This window comes from Psammomys obesus, unplaced genomic scaffold (genome assembly GCF_907164565.1).
Source record: "Psammomys obesus unplaced genomic scaffold, mPsaObe1.curated_primary_1811, whole genome shotgun sequence".
NCBI lineage: Eukaryota > Metazoa > Chordata > Mammalia > Rodentia > Muridae > Psammomys > Psammomys obesus.
Window position 1 is genome coordinate 5,238,982 of NW_026596069.1, and position 20,230 is coordinate 5,259,211.

At 37.8% G+C, this 20,230-nt stretch overlaps 1 protein-coding gene and 1 pseudogene across 1 annotated transcript in view; one reads left to right on the top strand and one right to left on the bottom strand.

The window, feature by feature from the left end:
* Positions 1-20,230, top strand: part of Rit2 (Ras like without CAAX 2) — a 341,614-nt gene that overhangs the window by 247,408 nt on the left and 73,976 nt on the right. The gene's annotated exons all lie outside the window — the stretch shown is intronic.
* On the bottom strand, positions 8,282-8,864 carry LOC129690015 (60S ribosomal protein L15-like; annotated as a pseudogene).

The following is a 20,230-nucleotide window of genomic DNA, read 5'->3' on the forward strand; positions in this document are numbered from 1 at the left end:
TGAGTTCTGACCACTGAGTTTCCTAACAGGTAGTCACACCCATGTCCTACATACAGTCTCAATCACCACTGTATCAAGGAGTTTCATAAAACTTTACCCCATAACTTCCAAATTATTGCCCTTATATTAATAGTTCATCATTTTTATTTGCTATTTTATTAGTGGGGAAATAGGAGAGGCCACAGGGGAATGGAATCTAGCTTGGGGTTTTGGAAAAGCTGAAGTAACAGATTTTAATGTGTGCGGCTCTGATGATTGCTTTTTATGTCAGTTTGAATTTAATTCACAGAAGCCAGGAAAGTAAAAATGAACCACGGGAGAGGCAGAAGCTCTGAATAGGAGGATAGAGAATGCTGATGTTATGAAGGGGGATGAGAGAAAATTGAAAGGGCAATGCACAGGGAGAGGAAAAGGGAGGCTAAATAACACTAAGATTGCCTGAAAAAGCTATAGAACACAATTTAGTTGACTTAAAACACACAGATACTCACTCACACATTCCCTCACACAGAGATGCACACACAAACTCTCACACACAAACATGCATACAAACGTAAACACACACTCTCACACACATGCACACACAGATGCGCACACACAGATGCACGCACACACACACATACGCACACACTCTCACACACAAACACTCACACATATACACATGCATACACACACAGACACACACTCACACAGACACACATACACACACACACACTCTCACACAAACACATGTGTGTTTGTTAATATGTGAATGTATTGTTTGAATGAAGTCACACCACTTGTGTTGCTAATGTTCTCCAAAAGCCGGAGTGTTTAACAACAACAACAACAACAAAAACAAAACCCAAACAACAACAACAACAAAAACCCTAGTGCAAGGCACGGGAAACTTTCCTACAAGTTCTTCTCCCAAACATAATGTTTTTTGTTAATCATTTGAGAATTCTGTATAATGTACCCTGATCATACTTCCTTTCCATTCCTCCCCAGCAAAACAAAACAAAACAACAAAACAGAACAAAACCCCACCAAGGCCAATTTGTCTTGCCCATAAACTCATTGGAGCATAGTTAAACTTCCAGTGGCCAACCCCTTAAAGAAAACTTGAGTGTCTGCCCACTGCATTTCCCACCGGAAGCCATCAACTGTGAAGAGCTACACTTTAGCATCATTATCACAGTTTTAAGGACTCTCTTTATTAGCTTCCTCTCTGGACTGTTTCTGTTTTGAGGGTGGAAGGTTGTTGTTACAGAATGTCTCCTACAAGTTTTAATTTACAGAAGTTGAAGAGCTCCCCAAAGCAGTATAGGTTATTGCTAAAACCATTGATTGCCTTCCAGATCTTGAAGGTAAGACTCTATTGCTGAAGAGACAACATGCTTTGGACACAGGGCTTGCAGGAATTAAGTTGGAAATGACCTGGCAGTCTCCTCAATGAGGCCTCATTCTCATACTATCTGAAGGTGTCATGAGAGAAACAGTTGTTCTACCCATCTGTAAAGCCTGTGACCCACAACAATGACCAGCATGGAAAGATTTCCCTGATGATACACTAATGACACTTATATCTTGAGCATATCCAGCAACATAATTGGACTTAAGGCCAGTTTGGTTGGAGGGAGGTTATACCTGGTACTGTAAGTCAAGGACAAGGGACTTTTCCAGGCACAAGATCCCTGATAGGCTATCTGGTTCCAAATGGTCATCCCTAAATACATAAACATATGAATAATATTAAATGGATAAGAATGTCATATTCATGCATATATAATTAAAAAGAACATGTCATGAATTTGAGAGGGAGAGAGGAGGAGGAGGACATGGAAGGAGATGGAGTGAAAAACAGAGGGGTAAAAGTGACATAAATTAGTACTCATACATGAAATTCTAAAAAAAAAAAAAAAACAGTGAAGAAAATTAAGTGACAAGAATTCAGCTATGAGGTACAGGAGAGAGGGGATCTGCCCTCAAAATAAACTGCATTTTCCAAGAGAAAATCCAGATATTAAATACTCAAGAAAAAGCAGCACGTGTTTGCCTCCCCTTCTTTCTGAGTCTGTTGCTGTTGTTTCCATGCATCAGAGAAGTCAGACTTCAGCATCTCCGGCCTTTCAGAGTGGACTGAATACCAGTAATTCTCAGAAAAGTTCTAGCTTTTCAGTGTCAAATTGAGACTGTTGAGGAATCTAAGTGCACAGACTGACAAGCTAGCAGGAAGTTTCCTTTACAGAAGTCAAAAGTCCCTTGGACTACTCACCTTCTATGTACAAGCCAATCTAATACTGGCAGGTGCTCTATTGTTCTGCCCCTCAAAGAACCGTGCAGGATACAGTGGGTGTCAGTGATGAGCTCATAGTTAAAAACATCTTCATGCGTTATGTCTCCATTTCAACGGTGTTCCTTTGCGACTGCCCCTGATCAGACAGTTGTTTCTCCCTGTGGGTCTCCACAGTGCTGTGTTCCCAATGTAGCACTCTTCACACTCTCTCTCTCGAGCTGCTTTTTATCAGACTGTTCTGAACTGTGGCCACAGCTATTTCCGCTCAGCCTTAACATCTTTCAGTATTAAATCTCTACCTCTGTTAATAACTCTTGCTAACTCTCCTGACCAACCCCCGCCCCACCTCTGTCTTCCTGGCCACCCGAGCAGTATCAGGGGTGGGCTCCCTCTCATGCTACGAATCTCAAGCTAACCAGTCATTGGTCGGCCACGCTCACAATTCCTGCACCGCCTTTACCCTAGCACATCTTGTAGGCAGGACAAATTGTTGTTTTGTGATTGGGTTGGTGTCTTTCAGTGATATGCATAAGTTACTGGTTTGTGTCATCATAACTTTTTATGATTCCTCAATAACCTTAAAGAAAACACTGGACATTTCCCAAGTACTAACAACAGAATCACTGATTATTTTTTTTTGATTGACCTTTAAAAGAACTATTTGTTGGAAATTTAGTTTTATCTTACTGAAAGTAACCAAGACAGGATTTTTCATCAAATCATAGAACATTTCTTTTTAAAATTAATAACAAAGTTTATCTAGGGGAAATTGGCATTCTCATAAACTGTTTCTGTGTGTGGTATTTGATAAACATCAACAAATATATTTACAACCTGCCTTCCATAATATACATATGTAAATTAATCATTTTATATATAGAAATACATGGATAAATGGATAATTAACAATTAAACTACAGTTTTGGGGTAAATCAGTTGTTTTATACTAATCATTTACATTTCAATCTTCTGTTTCTGACTGAATAGTTTATATTATTTTGATAGAGGATGACAGTCATTGGTAATGGAAGGCCCAAGGCTATTTTATTTCCAAGACAGTTTGATAACGCCCTATATTCTTTCCACCAGATGGAAATAAAATTAAGCTATGACAGATCTATACTAACAGATCATTAAATGAAAATAAAATTAACAAATGACAATCACAGTTGCATCACAGCAGAAGGTGAATCTGGCTAAGGTCCTGAAGGATTAATTTGCCTTGGGGAGCAATGTCATGCACAAGCAATATTTGTGTGGCAGACTCCAGCAAAGATGTACCAGCGCCTGGAAATGGCCTGAACAACAGGAATAAATATAGAAATGAGATTTAGCAGAAATAAATGTGAAGTGTTAAATTTATGTTAAAAGGAATTCACCAGACGAATAAAATATGCAGGGTATTTTGTCTGGGGTGACATGAGATTTCTAAGAAAGCTGTGGAGGGTTGAGAGAGAAAAGCCTCACTGTGACTTCTGAAAAAATAAACTGCTTCCACACATGAGAAAATTGGGACTAGATTACGAGAAAAACAGTTATTCTTCCACAAAATAGCATACTTATTTCATAACATCAAAAGTGAGAGTTTGAATCGACAAATAAGAAGGACAAACAGCATGACTAAATAATATTCATATACTTCTGCCATGAACATAATTTATTGCAAGAGAGCTATGGAAACACATAAAGACAGTCAGATTCTGATGAAACCTGAGGATATAGAAGCTGAAATCCTGAAGTTACCCATCTCAAGGTTGATTATAATTTCAGTACTCTAGATAAAGGAATTATATTTTAAAAAAATATAAATCACAACCCTTTTTACAGAAAAAATATTTTAAAATACGATTTTGTAACTTAAAAATTGTACATTACCTTTAAAAAGCCTCGAGATTTTTTTGTTTTGTTTTGTTTTGTTTGTTTGGCTTTGTATTTATAAAAAAAGAAGCTGTGATAGCACCAACTGGAGGCAATTTTCCATAAACCTACGGGGAAAGGAACATATATCATGGACGAGCTTCTCTAACATGATATTCTGAAATGATTATGCATGTTACCTGGGATTTTCTAATGTGCTTGTTTGTTTTGGCTTACTTTTCTGCCATCCTGGGTATTGAACCCAGAACTTTATGCATGCTGGGCAACTGCTCGACCACTGAGCTACACTCCAGCAGATGAAGTATTTTAATGAGGGCGTGGTCAGAGCACACGTGGAAATGAATTGAGGTCATGCATTTACTCCTATGCCCTGCCTAATCTGCGGAACCATCTGTTAATTCAGAGGAAGGAAGTCATCCGGGATCAATGGCGTTTTGTCAGAGTCCAGGGCAAGCAGACTAATGGCACAACTTTATAGCAGGGCATGAGAAGATGGCTTGAGGTGTGCTTCTTTGAAAGCTGTTGGCATAAGGAGGTGCAGGGGCAATTTGGTTTACCTACAGCTGCTCTATGTGATTACAGAATGGCACCCTGCCTTTTTTAGGTTGATCCTAAGTTTTAAGCACAGACAAAATTGAGGCAATTTTGAGTTATTAATCCAGTTTGCTTGGGGCTGAGAATTTATTGTATATGGGATTGTTACTGGAGATAGAAGTCTGGCTTCCTACACGTTGGAGTTTAGCAGACCAGCTTGTTAAAGGGAGGATCGAGCATATGCATCTTGTTTGTTTCCCAGCAAGATTTCTTCAGGAGCAAGTTAGTTATGTTTTCATGCGTGGTCTGGCTGCTTCCTGTTCGTACATTCAATCTCTTTGCCCCAGATATTGTGCATTCTCAAGAGTATCTCCAGCACTATTAATTGCTAAATGATAGATGTAATGCAACTAATGCTATAATGACTTGGTTCCTCAGCCTCCTGAGGGAACTTCCTTCTTGTAAGACCAACAAAAACCCAATGCTTTATAAGCCGGTGTTAAGGTTCACTACAGACTGTGGAGTTTTCTTAAAGAAATTTTTAGGTTAATCAAGATCTCCAGTTATACTATGATACTTTTATCTGCATTTGATATTAATTGTATCCAACATGAGCTTTTCCAGTTTCGAGGAAATAATTTAGATTAGTGTAACAGAAAGAACTTGCAAGCAGCTCCCAGCCTCTCATTCAAGCAAAATCCTACACAACATTCTCACTGGATTTGTCTTTTTTTCACTCTCTGTTGTCTTTCTAATGCTTATTGATTCTGTTTCCTTTATCACTTTCCATTGATTGCTGGGTCTCCATAGTCAGGCATTAATGGTATTGATCCTGAAGGAATAACCCTTTAATGGGGGTCAGCTGAAGTAAGACATGAGCTTGGCCCTCTTTTGACTTTTGTTAATTTGGTTTGTTTGTATTTTGACCATTTTCCAGCATATAAGAAGAAAATGGTTTGGGATAAGGGAAGATTTTTTTTAAAGCTGAGATTCTGTTTGTCATGTTAGAATATCACTTGCCACAGCTCCAGGACTCGCCTGTTCTGAGCCTGTTTTTTTATGGGAAGTTATTCCCAAGGCGCAGCATGTGAGTTCTGGTTAGCTCATTTCCAAGTGAGAGGACCATGTGTTTGCCAGTTATGATACCGTGCAGTCATCCTTAAAGCACATTCTTTCTGTTATAAATAACAGCTAATTCAGACTCTGGAGTGCTTTAGCAGAACTCTTCCATTTTTTTTTAAATGCAATTTTTTTATTTATTACAATTTATTCACTTTGTATCCCAGCTGTAGCCCCGTCCCTTGTCCTCTCCCTATCCTTCCCTCCCTCTCTTCATCCCTCCCTCCCTCATCTCCCATGTCCCTTCCCCAGTCCACTGACAGGAGAGGACTACCTCCCCTTCCATCTGATCCTAGCCTATCAGGTCTCATCAGGACTGTCTTTCATATTCTTCCTCTGTGGCCTGGTAAGGCTGAACTCTTCCATTTTTTTAATTAAATTTTTATTTTTTAATATTAGTTTCAGTTTATTAACTTTGTATCCCAGTTGTAGCCCCCTCCCTTAATCCCTTCCAATCCCACCCTCCCTCCCTCATCTCCTCCCTGCCCTTCTCTAAGTCCACTGATACGGGAGGTCCTCCTCCCCTTCCATTTTTAAGGTATGAAATAAGCTGATAAGTTTTAGCTTTTGAATTCTGATTATTTTAAATGGTTTAATAAACTTAGAAAGGTGAACTCTCGTGTAGTAAAGCCAAGCAGTCTGAAAAAAAGGATCTTCGATCTGTGACAAAGCTCTTTTGAGATTTTGCCCTGACATTGCCATTGAGAACCAGTGTGAACTTCAACAAATAATTCAAACTCATTGTAGTTCAGTTTTTTCTTCCATAAACATCATCCTAATTCCTGTGAGGCTCAGGCGTGGTATTGTATAACACATTTCGTAGTATGTTGGCACCAACATTAACATTAAGAATAATAGAAAAAAAGCAATTTCCACAAATCAATTTTAAAAATTCCAGGGTATTAGCTTCATGTTAATGAACCCAAAAATGTTATTACAGAATAAATTGTTTTGGTGGAACTATTTCCAAAGGGAAGTAAAGGAAGGAGTTTCTGAGAACTCCATTTTTATTGTTGTATGAAAGCATTGCAAAAAGACAAGGCTATAGCACACGTACCTACTTACTGGCAAGGTTCTACTCTGCTTGAAGAAATGAAAAGTAATTGAACTATGCACAATAAAGGGTGACACCATGGAATGATAGATAGTGCAGGATTGCGTTTGGTTGTATCACTCAGCACTTCCGAGAACAAGTTACCTGTCACATCAGGCTTTGGAGCCACCACATTGTCTTTGTCCCTCTTCATAACACACACACACACACACACACACACACACACACACACACACAAAGAATTGCTACAGTGTTTTTTTTTTCTGTAAATTACTTAGGGGCACATTGCATTCAGTTTTTTATTTAATGGTTACTGATCTAAATGGCTCTGATGGTGACAAGCATAGCCAGAGCCCTTTTCATCAGGTTCCAATAAGTCCTATGCAAATCAACAGCATCTTACAAATTATGAAGAGTTCAAATTCATGATTTCCTTTTGTGGAGTTTGAGAAATACAAAACAATACAATACATCATCTCAGACCATTCTGACAATCTCAAAGCAAAGCAACTACTACCAGCATATTGGAAGAGTAAAATGAGTCCATCCCAAACTTCTTCGTTATCACCATTCATATTACTCCTCTGGAGAAACTTGTCTTTGCTGTCTATAATCTTGATGTCTATGGGGAAAGGTTATTTTTACCATAAAATTATCTTCTCAGTGATATTTAGAAATAAAACTCATGAGAGTGGAATTTGCCTAGGTTGTGTCCCTACTTCATCTTTATCTTACTGATTTGGCTATCCTTCCTTACACAGGACTCCTATACTGCCATTGCCTGTCCTGACTATTCCCCAGGTTCTACATCCTAAGGCAGAGTACAGGATTTTAGTTATGATCTACCTCCATTGTGTAGTTTCGATCACTCTCTTACACTGATAAATTCATACCTAAAACACTGATGTTTGTGTCATAGCATACATGAGATACTAAGATCTGAAATCTCAAAGCTAAAGGCGTTGAAACGTGTTCTTGGGGGACATAAATATCAAGTAGAAAGACAGGTTTGCTAATTTTCTTTTGTTTACTTTATGTTCCCCAAGCCCTTGTTTAACTTCATTTTTGCCATAAATTTTGAAAGAAATCAGTAATATCTTAAATAAAGAGTAAAGGATTATGGATGGAAGATAGGATGGCTAAGGAGGATGGCATTGGATGGGGGCTGGGAGATGGATGGTGCAGTGATTCAGGCAGTGTAGGTAGGAGTATCTGTCCAGCCCAAGGTAAACAAGGCAATTAGAAAATCTGAAAAAAAAATGAGTAAAGGACCTAAAACGGACAGTTAAGGAGTACCTAGTTTTCCACCATTTTATAAAGTACAAAGAAATGAATTCCTTAAAGGACGACATGATTCACACTATTTTATTTATTTTTGACTGTCCTAAATTGTTAATTGGGTATGGATTTACAAGTGTTTAACGGTAGAGCTGGAGAGTGTTGCACATTCTCCAGGCTGCACAGCGAGAGCCACCAAGAGTGTGGTGGAACTTGGGCCCCTTTCCAAGGTCAAGACACTTCTGGCCAAAAGATGTCAACTCACAGTTCTGTGTTTGTGGACTGGTTTGGTGATCCGCCGGGTGTCAGGATTTCTTTTGACAGCTTTATGGAATTGATCAATGAGGATAACCTCAAAAAATTTATATGTGGAATTTTCACCAACCCAGTAAGAATAATTCAGGATTCTCATAGTCCTACAATGGCGTCCAGCTCACTCCTAGGCAACAGACTGAAGGCAAATTTTAACTGGTTAACACCAAGGTGGACAAGCTTGCCTAAACACCCTTAGGAACTGGGTATTTGTGGCCACCATGACGGACATGAATCCTGTAAATGTCATAACCTTGCTTGGCCTTGTATCCCAGCCTTCAGGGCCTTATCAAGGAGCCCTGTACAGTGCAGAGAGCAGAGCTGGGGGTACCAGCTGCGTACCTTTAAGAAAGCTCGACGCATGGATTGCTTCTTCCTTCATAGCTCCTAGAAGTATTTGTACACACCCATCCTGGCTCACCTGCCTACCTGATGGCTTGATTCACATTCTTTTCATACAAATCAATGCATTATCACTAATAATGAGAAAAATGACTTCACTCTTGACCAAACAAAAATTCATACATTTTGTTTAAACAACATTATCTTGAGCAAAAACATACATTATGTCTGGGTGGTATGCATTAATTTAAAGTTAACTTATTGATTGATTGATTGATTCTCACTTTTATTACATTCTCTCTCTCTCTCTCTCTCTCTCTCTGTGTGTGTGTGTGTGTGTATGTGCATGCTTATGGACCCATTTACATCACAGCATGAATGTAGGACTCAACCCACAACTTTGAGGAGGAGTTGGCTCTCTCCTTCCACCATGTGAGTGCCAGAGATCAAACTTGTCATCAAGTTTGGCTGCAAGCATTTTTATTAAATGGTGTAATCAGCCATCTTGCCAGTGTTTTCATCTGCAATCATTCTTTCTTTTCTTTTTTTACTTGTTTGTTTTCTAGAAAGGATTTCTCTGTTTAGCCTTGGCTGTCCTGGCCTTGCTTTGTAGACCAGGACAACTTTGAACTCCCATCTGCCTGTCTCTGCCTTCCCGTGTGCTGGGATTACTAGCGTTTGCCACTGTGCCCAGCTTCCAATTACTCTTGAATTAATTTTTTCACACTGAATACTGTTATTATGCACAGATGCTATTCTCTATGTGTTTCTTTAAATGTTTTTATATATTTATTGTGTGTATGGATTTTGGGTAGAAAAATACTGATGAAGAAGTATGAATGAAAAATTTCAGAAAAGAATGCCAAATGACTAGTGTGGACTAAAAATCTGTGGGCATTAAAAATCTGTCTTTAGATAGGCACTGAGTGTGGCTAACATAGGAGATGGATTTACATGCACATTTGACTTGAAATTCCTAGTAAGAAAGAGTAAAACTTAAAATATTTTTATAACGGTCCTTTCTCCGGACTGCCAGCTCCCAAAATGACATGGAGACTTTATTAATTATAAAAGCTTGACCTAAGCTTAGGCTCATTTCCAACTCGCTCTTATAACTTATTAACCCATTTATACTAATATATGTTTTACCACGTGGCCTGTTACCTCCTCTCAGTTCCAGTACCTTGTTTCTTCCTCCGCATCTGGCTGGTGAACTCCCTGTGTCTGATTATTTCCCAGAGATCCTGTTTCTCCTGGAAGTCCTACCTTTTCTATCCTACCTCAGTTATTGGTTCTTGAGCTCTTGATTAAACCAATCAGAAGGTATTGAAGAGAATGTTAATGAAATATGACGGAGTCATAAGAATTACAATATGAAGCATTCAGACCTCTGCCACAGAAATCAGCATTTGAATAATACTAAGTCAACCTTTTTCTTTTTATATTATTATCTTTTATTACAGTTTATTCAATTTGTATCCCAGCTGTGCCCCCTCCTTCATATCCTCCCAATCTCATCATCCCTCTCTCTTCTCCCCCTATACTCCTCCCCTAGTCCACTAATAGATGAGGACTTTCTTCCCTTCTATTTGACCCTAGCCTATCAGGTCTCATCAGAACTGGCTGTATCATCTTCCTCTGCAGCCTGGCAAAGCTGTACCACCCAGGGGGAGGAGCTCAGAAAGCCTGTCACTGAGTTCAGCCAGAGAAAGCCCTGCTCCCCTTTATTAGGGGACCCACTTGGAGACAACCTTTATACAGTGCACAAAACATCATCCCAACAGATTTTTTTAAGTGAAACTGCCCAGACTATGACTTCATGATTCTTGAAGCAGAGTGATCTTAATTCTTGTGCACAGTGATAGAGTGAGAACAGTTTTAGGGTTCCAGCTTGAACCAGCTCATTCAGCAAAATTCAGTGAATTTTGTTTTGTCCTTAGGTAGCTTAACAGTAATGTCTGTTATGGGACTAATTTATGTCAAGCATGGCAAGACCATTCTATAGAACTGAGTGAATTCAAGATGGCCTGGAGTTATACTTTAAGATAATAATTATAGTTCTCAGTGTACAATTACAAATATTAATGCTTTTAAATTGTTTTAATTGATATAATTTCTACTAATTTATTAATTAGTAGAAAATAATCCATATGTATAACACAATCTATACTTTTACAAATTACCATAATATGAAATAAATCTTTAGTAGATGTATGTATGTATGTACATGTGTGTGAGAAATAGATAACAAGTTCCAATTCTGTCTTTCAACTGCAGAAATGATGGCAGAATCCATTTAATAAGTACTTTAGACAAGTCAATGTCAATTAAACTATTGTTTTATAAATAAGACATAGATAGAATTCTTTTTGCCCAGTTCAACCTACACATTTGTAGATGAAGGAATATAGTTGCAAGGGGTTTATGGGCACTGTTCAAGTTCATATAATGTCTAAAATAGATACAAATCCAGATGTTTCAACTATCCATTTTCAGCTGTACTGTGAAGAACCCAAACAAGAAACTTTGACAAAACCATGGATGCTTTTTTTGTACATCTTGGACCTTTCTTGATAACAACAACAAAAAAATGACTTTCATCCATTTTTAATCACCAAGAAAGAGCAAAGTATGACATGGTGTAATCTACCAAATACATAGTCACCAGCATCAGATACACTGATTGTTGAAAGGCTAAAACACTGCCATCCCTAGCCTTCAGTAAGAGCATTGTGACTTCTCTCTTTTCTTTTCCTTAAGGCATGCTTATATTGAAAAAGAAAAAGAGAAAAATTACGTGTGTGACCTTATATTTCTTCTTTTCAATATTTACCAAAATCTTAGACACAGAGCTCGCGTTCAATAACGGTTTGTGTGACTGAATTGTATGCTATTGACTTACTTGAACCTAGTCAGTCAATGAGAATACATTGACTGTGTCTCATATTTACTTTAATTTGACATTGAGATAATGGGGAATTTTGACTAAAATGAACTGATATGAGCCATTTTGTGACTTTGAAGCTGGATGATTTTAGGTGAAAGTTTTACATTTATTTAAGTTACATGAAATACCATACACACATAGAGTAAAAGTTTGTACCTCTTAAAGTAGCATGCATTGTTTCTGACTGGGATTATATTTTATTTTATAAGAACATTTGAATTTGTTTGAATTTGAATGTTTTTTACAGCTTTGTTTATTAACAATGTGTATAAATCAAGATGTGACTTGAGAATCATTATTGGTGAGATCCCTGAAGACAAGGAATGCCTACTTTTATCATTTTGTTGGTAGAGTACAGGTGGTTCTGACATAGTTTATTTTATTAATATTTTCAAGTTGATATTTACATTGTTTTAAAGCTATGTGGTGATGCTATGACATGGATACAATTTGGATTTATTTTCACTAGTTTCCTGTGCTGGAATCTTGGTCCTGTGTGTGGTAGTGTTTGTGTGATAGAACCTATAGTGGGATACATTGGTAGCCTTCCCATAAGAATGGATCAGTGGAGGAGGGTGAATGGGGAAACGAAATAATTCCTTCCAGAACAGGTTGTGACAAATTGTCATGAGTCTGATCCTTACGTGACATCTAGCTTCCTGTATCATCTTGTCATTCTATATTAGCTTTGACTCGGATCTACTTATAAAGGTGTGCTATAGCCAAACAGTGCTCATCAGAATCCAACAAGCGCTGACACTATGTTTTCAGCCGTCTAAAATGGTGAACCAGATAAGTATGTCCTCTCTATACAGTAGCCAGTTTCTGTTGCGACAACAAAAAATGAGATAAGAGCATTAGTTTATTTACACATATGAACAACGGCTGTCTGCTGTTGCTTTAGTGTAAGAACTGAACTTCATAGTCAGTTGAATGATAAAGCATTGAATCTAATGGTGGTAACACCTCATTGTTCCTTCTAGATGCCTCATCGTTTTTCTTTTTTCCTACTGTCAACATTTCCCAAACACACATTTCTTGGGTGATAGTGTGCCTTCAGGGCTTCTCCTTCGAATCTACTTTTGACTCAGGAGGGATATGGCAACCACAAAAAAGGAAGCTATAAACATGAGGCCTGAGCTTGTCTAAATGTGCTAAGGATCAGCAGGAAAACGTGTGCTTAAGTTCATTTTTTATGCACATGGTCTCAAAGCTAGGTGACTACCAGGGGTCACAGCATTTCAGGCTGGACACAAGGCAGGACAGGAGAGGAGTAGGTTAACCAGCAAGATGACATTCCTGACAAGGATGCCTGTGTGGACCTGCGGATATCAGGGGAGAGAATATAGAACCTCCTTGAATATATCTAGTTTGTGTTTCCTGTATCTACGGTTTATGTTTGCAATCATAACCAGGAAAGAAAGACATACTGTTTACATGTGTAACCAACCCCTATTAGAATCCCCTTTTCTTGTTCTAATTCTCTCTTCTCTTCTTGATCCTCGTCATATTTTCTGCTCTGTGGGTTGGTCTTCTAGTGTCTCCAGTTGACTCCATCTGTGTGCCCCCAGAGCATACTCCTGTATTATTTCTGTTAGAAGAACTGATGCAACAAATCTTCCATAACAGAGCAATATGCCCCAATTTTCAGTGGAGTTCAGTTTAAAAAAATAATGATGAGTAATATTTATTGACTCCAAAGAATAAATCTAAGAAAAAAGAAAAGCAAAGAATGGAAGCTTCAACTGTACATAAAGCCACTATTATTTTTTCAAAGTATTTTCTTGTTTAGGCATCAGAATAGCTTTCTACAAAAGACAGTGTTTTAGCACTGAGATGATTCTGATCCTTATCACTGATACTTAATTCATTTCACTGGAGAACATATTCCAAGCTTTCTTAGTATATACCAAGTTAGGGACAAACTAGCAAGCATGAACATTTACATAATCTTCTCAGTTTAAAATGATAATCAGTTACTCCCAGGCTAGAACATACAACTCAGCAGGCCAAAGTAATTTTAAAATCATTACACTTCTACATCACAGTCAGAAGGTCAGTGCACTTGAATTTCATTAGGCGACATGGAAAAGCACTTTCAGTCCCTACCCCCATTGTCCTATGCCCTTATTTAGAAGACTAAATTAGAACACTACGGAGAGAAGCATCCATTTCTACCAATTACTCTCCATAAAGAAGTAAAATTAGCGACCTCTAATTCTACTTTTAAGTAGAGAGTGTGTCGAATGTGCACTCATAATCCTGCAAAGTGGAAAAGCAGGCAAGCAATTTCATTACTATAAACTCACTGATGTAGAGTTTGTTCCTTGTCTTGACTCAACTTTCTGCAGAATCTCTGCTTTTCACATTTGAGAGCAGTCAGATAGAGGAGCAAAGTAGCCTTTGGGTTAGGGTTGTTTGGGCATCCTTGTTTCTGGCTATCTATGTTTGTCATATTCCTGTTTTATATGTCATGTCTGCAAGTTGGGGTCATATACTTAACAGCTGCAATATTTACTCTTATTAAAAATAATTTTGCTTAACAGACAGGATGTAATTCTTCTGGGCCACTCATGGATCCTCTACTTAGAAAACAAAAAACAAAAAACTTTAACAACTTGGTGAAGCTAGCACAGACAGAGTGTTCATCGCTATTCAAAGATTTTCTATTAGTGAAAAAAAATTATCACACAGACTATCCTACAGTGCAAAGAGATGATCTCTTTTACCTTAGCAAATTTACAAGATGCTGAAAATATTGGTATATATAATAGTTTATAGAGAACAGAAGAGAAAAGAGGACTTAAAAGCACTTGCTGCTCTTGCAGAACACCAGAGTTCAGATACAAGAAAATTCATAACTTCCAGTAACTGCAAATTCAAGAGATCTAAGCCCTTTTCTTGTCTCTGTAGGCACCCGCACAACACTAAGCAAATTCACACACACACACACACACACACACACAAACTCACACACACACACACATACACACGACCCTTTATATTATTTATGTAAGTCAGACATTAATAACCAATCATAAAAATGTATTTTAAGATAACCCTTTACAAGAATATGAGATTAGATAGGTCATAAGCCTACAGGAAGACTACTACTATTATCCTGCTAAAGAAGCATAGCAATAAAATGACATATTGCTGTGCCCATAGATCAGTAAATCACTGAACTCACTAGAGAGGTTTACTCTTGAAGTAGATCATAATTAGCACAAAGAGCCACTCCTTGACAATGTGCAGTGAGAGACTATCAGCACTCAATCCTAAATAAGATTTTCTATATCAAACTTCTCTCTTCAAGGCTAGAGATGTATGGCAAAGATGAGGTGTGACGATTGTAAGAGCCACAGGTGGCTGAAAACTCTAAGGGAATAGCATCTTCTAGACACAAAATGACACAAAAAATGAACTCAGAGACTGTTACAGCACCCACATGACCCGCAGACATTCAGATTGGGCAATATAAATAGGGGGAGTGGACGCCAAGTTCTGATCCTAATCAAGAAGCTATTTATGATTGATACCTGCTGGGAAAGGGAAAATCAATTTTCTCTCATGGAGTGTTACCAGGTATACCAACCACAGCCAGGGCAAGCTCCATGCACAGGAATAGTTCATCAACACAAAACATTCTCTGTGGTTTTAATTTGGCATTGCTTGTCTTATTTGATTTCCATTCATTTTGCCTGTTTTAATTTTTTGTTGTTTTTTCTTTTTGTGTGTTTGGGTGAAAGACATTAGATAGACAAATAGATATGATGTTGGGTAGGTATGGAGGTGAGCAGGATGTAAGCAAAGTTGGGGTAGAGGAAAGTAGATGATCAAAATATATTACATGAGAAAAAATAATTAGGAAGTAATTCTTTGTTGTACACATTACTTTACTATTTCTTAAAACCAAAAACTAATGAAATGGGAGAAGTTGATTATTTTTATAGAGAGTTAATTCAGTGTTTTATAATCTATACTGCAGGTTATAGAGCATTTCCCACATTTTTAATAAATTATTAATATTTTGACTTGATTTTGCTAATCCTCAGGCTAAACATGCCACATCTCATAACACACATGATACAAAATGTTGAAAATGTTTAAGGCCATTTCAGAAATGGTTAGTACTTCTGTCCTTACCTCAAGCCAACGATATTAAATATTTTTAATATTCATGATATTAAAATAGAATATAAAATATTATAATATTTAAGTCAATAATTTAATAACAAAGGTTTAAATTTAAAAATTTTAATAAAAGCCCAAATATAGTAATTTGATACTTACATGGCAAGGAATGAGCATAGGAATTGATCGTTGCTTTTGTAATTAAACCATGTCATGTTTTTATAAGAGCAGAAAACTTTGCGTGTAAAATTTAAACACTGTAATTGGTAATAGACAATAGTGTTGACCGGAGCCCAGTTTTTGGGACAAGGCTTTTGGCTTTGGGTGCTTTGATGACACACGTGGCATAAAGCACACAGTTGTATATTCAGAACCAAGGCTTCCGTGAACGTTCAAATATAGCATGGGTAAGCAAAGCCAGAAACATCCCACTGCTTCAGATCATGGCTCTGTAAGCCTGGCCCTTCAATGAGAACTGAATGAATCCAGGTACTTAGACATGGCCATTCCACATGTCTGTTCACACATGGCATGGGACTGTGAAGGGTGAAGCTGGACAGAATCCAGAATTTTGTGAGCACTCAGTTTTTGTGACTAGGCATTTTCCCCTACCCCAAGATTTTCTTTACCTTCCTATGATCTTGTTCTCAAACCTCTTCATTTCTGTTACTTTTTAATTATGCTAATTGATCTTTAAATCCATCTAATTTTATGTTGAAAGATTTTATTTTCATTTTTGCTTAAATTTGTCTTCTGGTCTTTTAAACCTCTAAATTACTGTCAGTGTTTATGTTTTACTTTCTTTGCATTTCTTTATACCTATTCCTATTAATTTTTAATGTACACCTCATGCATGCTCCTCTTTAGTCTGCTTTCTCCCATAGTTTTCTTTGCTCTCCTCTAAGGTTAAAGCGCCTGCATGGCTGCTTACTTGTTCATTTGCTAAAATGGTGCTGATTTGAGAGACAATCCCAACATGAGTCAGATATTGCATACTCCTTAGAACACTGGGATTTCCTTTTCTCAAAGAGATAGAAATCAGAGATTTCAATCATCCCATAACAATACATTTCTATATGTGTACAGAATTTGACTTTGTAGAAGTCTTATTCCTTGTAATAGTGTAGACTCCATATGAGAACATAAATGTTCCATAGTTAATATTATATTACTTCTGTTTGTAGCTGTAGTTTTAAAAAGAGGGTTTTAAAAGTCACAGACATTCAGTTTCTGATAATCAGACTCTGTATGAGCTGTGAAAATGGGAGCAATAAATAGTAAAACAAAAGCAAAACAGAAGAGGGGGAGGCTTTCCTCAGACCACAGCACTCTTTGATCTCTGCCACACTTTCTTGCTTTGACTAATTGTTTTAAGAAACAAATGCCATTTGAACCCCAGTGAAGAAATCCTGCATGACTCATCTGCCTATCATAGCTATTTCCAGATGATTCCTTCAACAATATCCAAAAGGGATGCTAATCTCACTAATAGAATATTAATTTAGTTCTGAGAGAACATGAGGGGAATGGCAAATACCTCATTTGTTTCCAGTGGGAGGAGAGGGAGCCATCTATCTTAAGCTGTAGGCCAGGATGACAGTGCTGTGACTCTTCTGGACCTCCTTCCTTGCTGCTGATTGGAGTCTCCTTTCAAAATACTGCCGAGCCTTAACTTTAATTTCTTAAGGATTTGGGGTACTCATTGTCTACCCTATCAGATTTTCATATACTGCCTGACTATACCACTGAAATTCTGGAAATAATTATGAACCAAGTGTCAGCCCATGTAACACCAAAGCCATCATTTTAAACAAGCCAGTAGTTGAAAAAAAAAGTCTTCTGGAAAGATTAATAATTTAGTATTTTGGTGTCAAGAAATGTTTAACGTGATACATTCTATTAGTTACTATATAATTTTTTTGAATGACTAATATTTTTGATGATAATTGTACTAAGTAGTCCCTAAGCTATTTTGAGAGTTCATGATGCACATGGAATATACTGAATAGTAACACACCATTTTATAATATTTAGATTACTTAATTTTATAGTGTTAGCATTTTCAAGTCTGTCTCAATTTCCTATAAATTCACCCCATCTGACAGTGTCATTGTCAAGCTTCTCCCCCCCCCACTTTTTAACCTGATAGTGGATGAAATGCATCTCATTATGATTTTCATTTTACATTTTTGGATCAATGGTCAAATCTTTTATCTGCATATTTGTATTAGCTGTTCCATTTTCTCTTCTCTGAATTTTTTTGTTCATGAATTGCATTTAACTTTCTTGTGTTTCCTGTTTGTTGTTGTTGTTGTTGTTGTTTTCCCCCTAAAACTAAAAAAGAATAATTTTGTGCCTCCTCTTCTACAGGGTTCCCTGAGGCCTGAGGAAAGGGATTTGATAAAGACTGCCCATTTCATTTGAGTGCTCCAAGTTCTCTTACTCTCTTCAGATTGTTCATCTGTGTGTCTGTCTTAGTTCCCATCTCATCCTTAAGGATACTTCTTTGATGATGGCTGAGCAAGACACTGATCTATGCTTATAGCAGAATGCCTTTAGGAGTCATTTTATTGCTATGTTCCTTCAGCAGAACAATAGTATTTCATTTTCCCCTAGGTCCCTGGCTATTCTGGGCTAAGGTTCTTGACCATCCAAGCAATGTTAAGGATGGGTTCCATCTTATGGAGTAGGCTTTAATACCAGTTACTTATAGCTGGATATTAGCCATATAATATAGAATAAACATACTAAATTCTATAGTCCTAAAGAAGCAAAACAAGGAGGAACCTAGGGAAGAAGCTTAATATCCATTCAGAAGGGCAAACAGGATAGACATCAGATGTAGGAGAAGGAAAAGGGCAGGAGCCTTGCACAGAGGGCCTCTGAAAGACTCTACCCAGCAGAGCATCAAAACAGATGCTAAGACTCATAGCCATACTTTGGGCAGAGCGCAGGGAATCTTATGGAAGAAGGAGGAGACAGAAAGACCTAGAGAAGACAGGATCTCCACAGAACTAAAAGATCTGAGCCCTGAGGACCCTGAAGAGACTAATGAATGAGCCAAGGACCATGCATGGAGAGGATGTAGAACCTCTGCTCATCTGTAGACCACGGACAGCTCAGTCTCCATGGGGGGGGGATCTCTAGTAAGGTGAGTAGGGCAGTCACTGGCATGAACTTGATTGCCTGTCTTTGATCACCTCCTCCTGGTGAGGTGGCCTTACTTGACCACAAAGAAAGAGGATGCAGCCAGTCATGATGAGTCCTGATAGGCTAGAGTCAGATAATAGTGGAGGAGGACCTTCCATATCAGTGGATTAGGGGAGGGACATGGGGGAGGAGAGAAGAAGGAGGCAGAATAGGACTGGAAGGAGATGAGGAAGGGGCTACAGCTGAGACACAAACTGAATTAATAATAATAATAATAATAATAATAATAATAATAACAAACAAACAAATAGAAAACCCAGTTAGATATTGGTTGGTTATTCCCCCCAAATCTGCCACTATTACTAAATATGTGTTTGTACTAGCATATCTTGCAGGCCAGTTATCACTGTAGAGCTAAAGATTTGTAGCCGTGATTATGTTTAACTTTCTCCTCAGTAGGTGTGAAGGCTGTAGGTAGGCACCACCTCAACTTTTCTATGTTCAATGAGTTGTATAGGTGTTGTCTTAGCAAAAGAGTCTTATGAGCAGTTTTTGAAGAGTAACCAAAAGCTTTTGCAATTGCCTGGGTTATTACGGGTTTCCCATGAGGCCCCTTTGGCCAGCAACTTGATTAGATATAAATAATTACTGGAACTGAAGAATTCATTTTGTGACAAAAGATGCCCAGTTGGGGCTCAATATCTTCTGTTATTTGGAGGTTTCATTTAGATCACTCACACGTGCATGCGACACACACACACACACACACACACACAGAAAGAGAAAGAGAGAGAGAGAGAGAGAGAGAGAGAGAGAGAAACTTAAGGGACAGAGGACACCAATAAATCAAATATTTCTAAACACAGCAGGACCGATGAACATATGGCAGAGACTGACAGCGTGCATAAAAGTAGTCACAAACCTCCATCCCTCCCAGATGCTATCTCCACTTGATAACCATTCACAAATGAAAGATCATTTTTCTCCAACAGTCTCACTTAGTATATAAGACTCTCTTAAGGATAGGTCTGCATCATAATGCTTTGTCAGGGTTTTCTTTTTTTCTTTTTTCTCTTCTCTTCTCTTCTCTTCTCTTCCTTTCTTTCTCTCTCTTTCTCTTATTCTTTCTCCTTCCTTCCTTCCTTCCTTCCTTTCTTTCTTTCTTTCTTTCTTTCTTTCTTTCTTTCTTTCTTTCTTTCTTTCT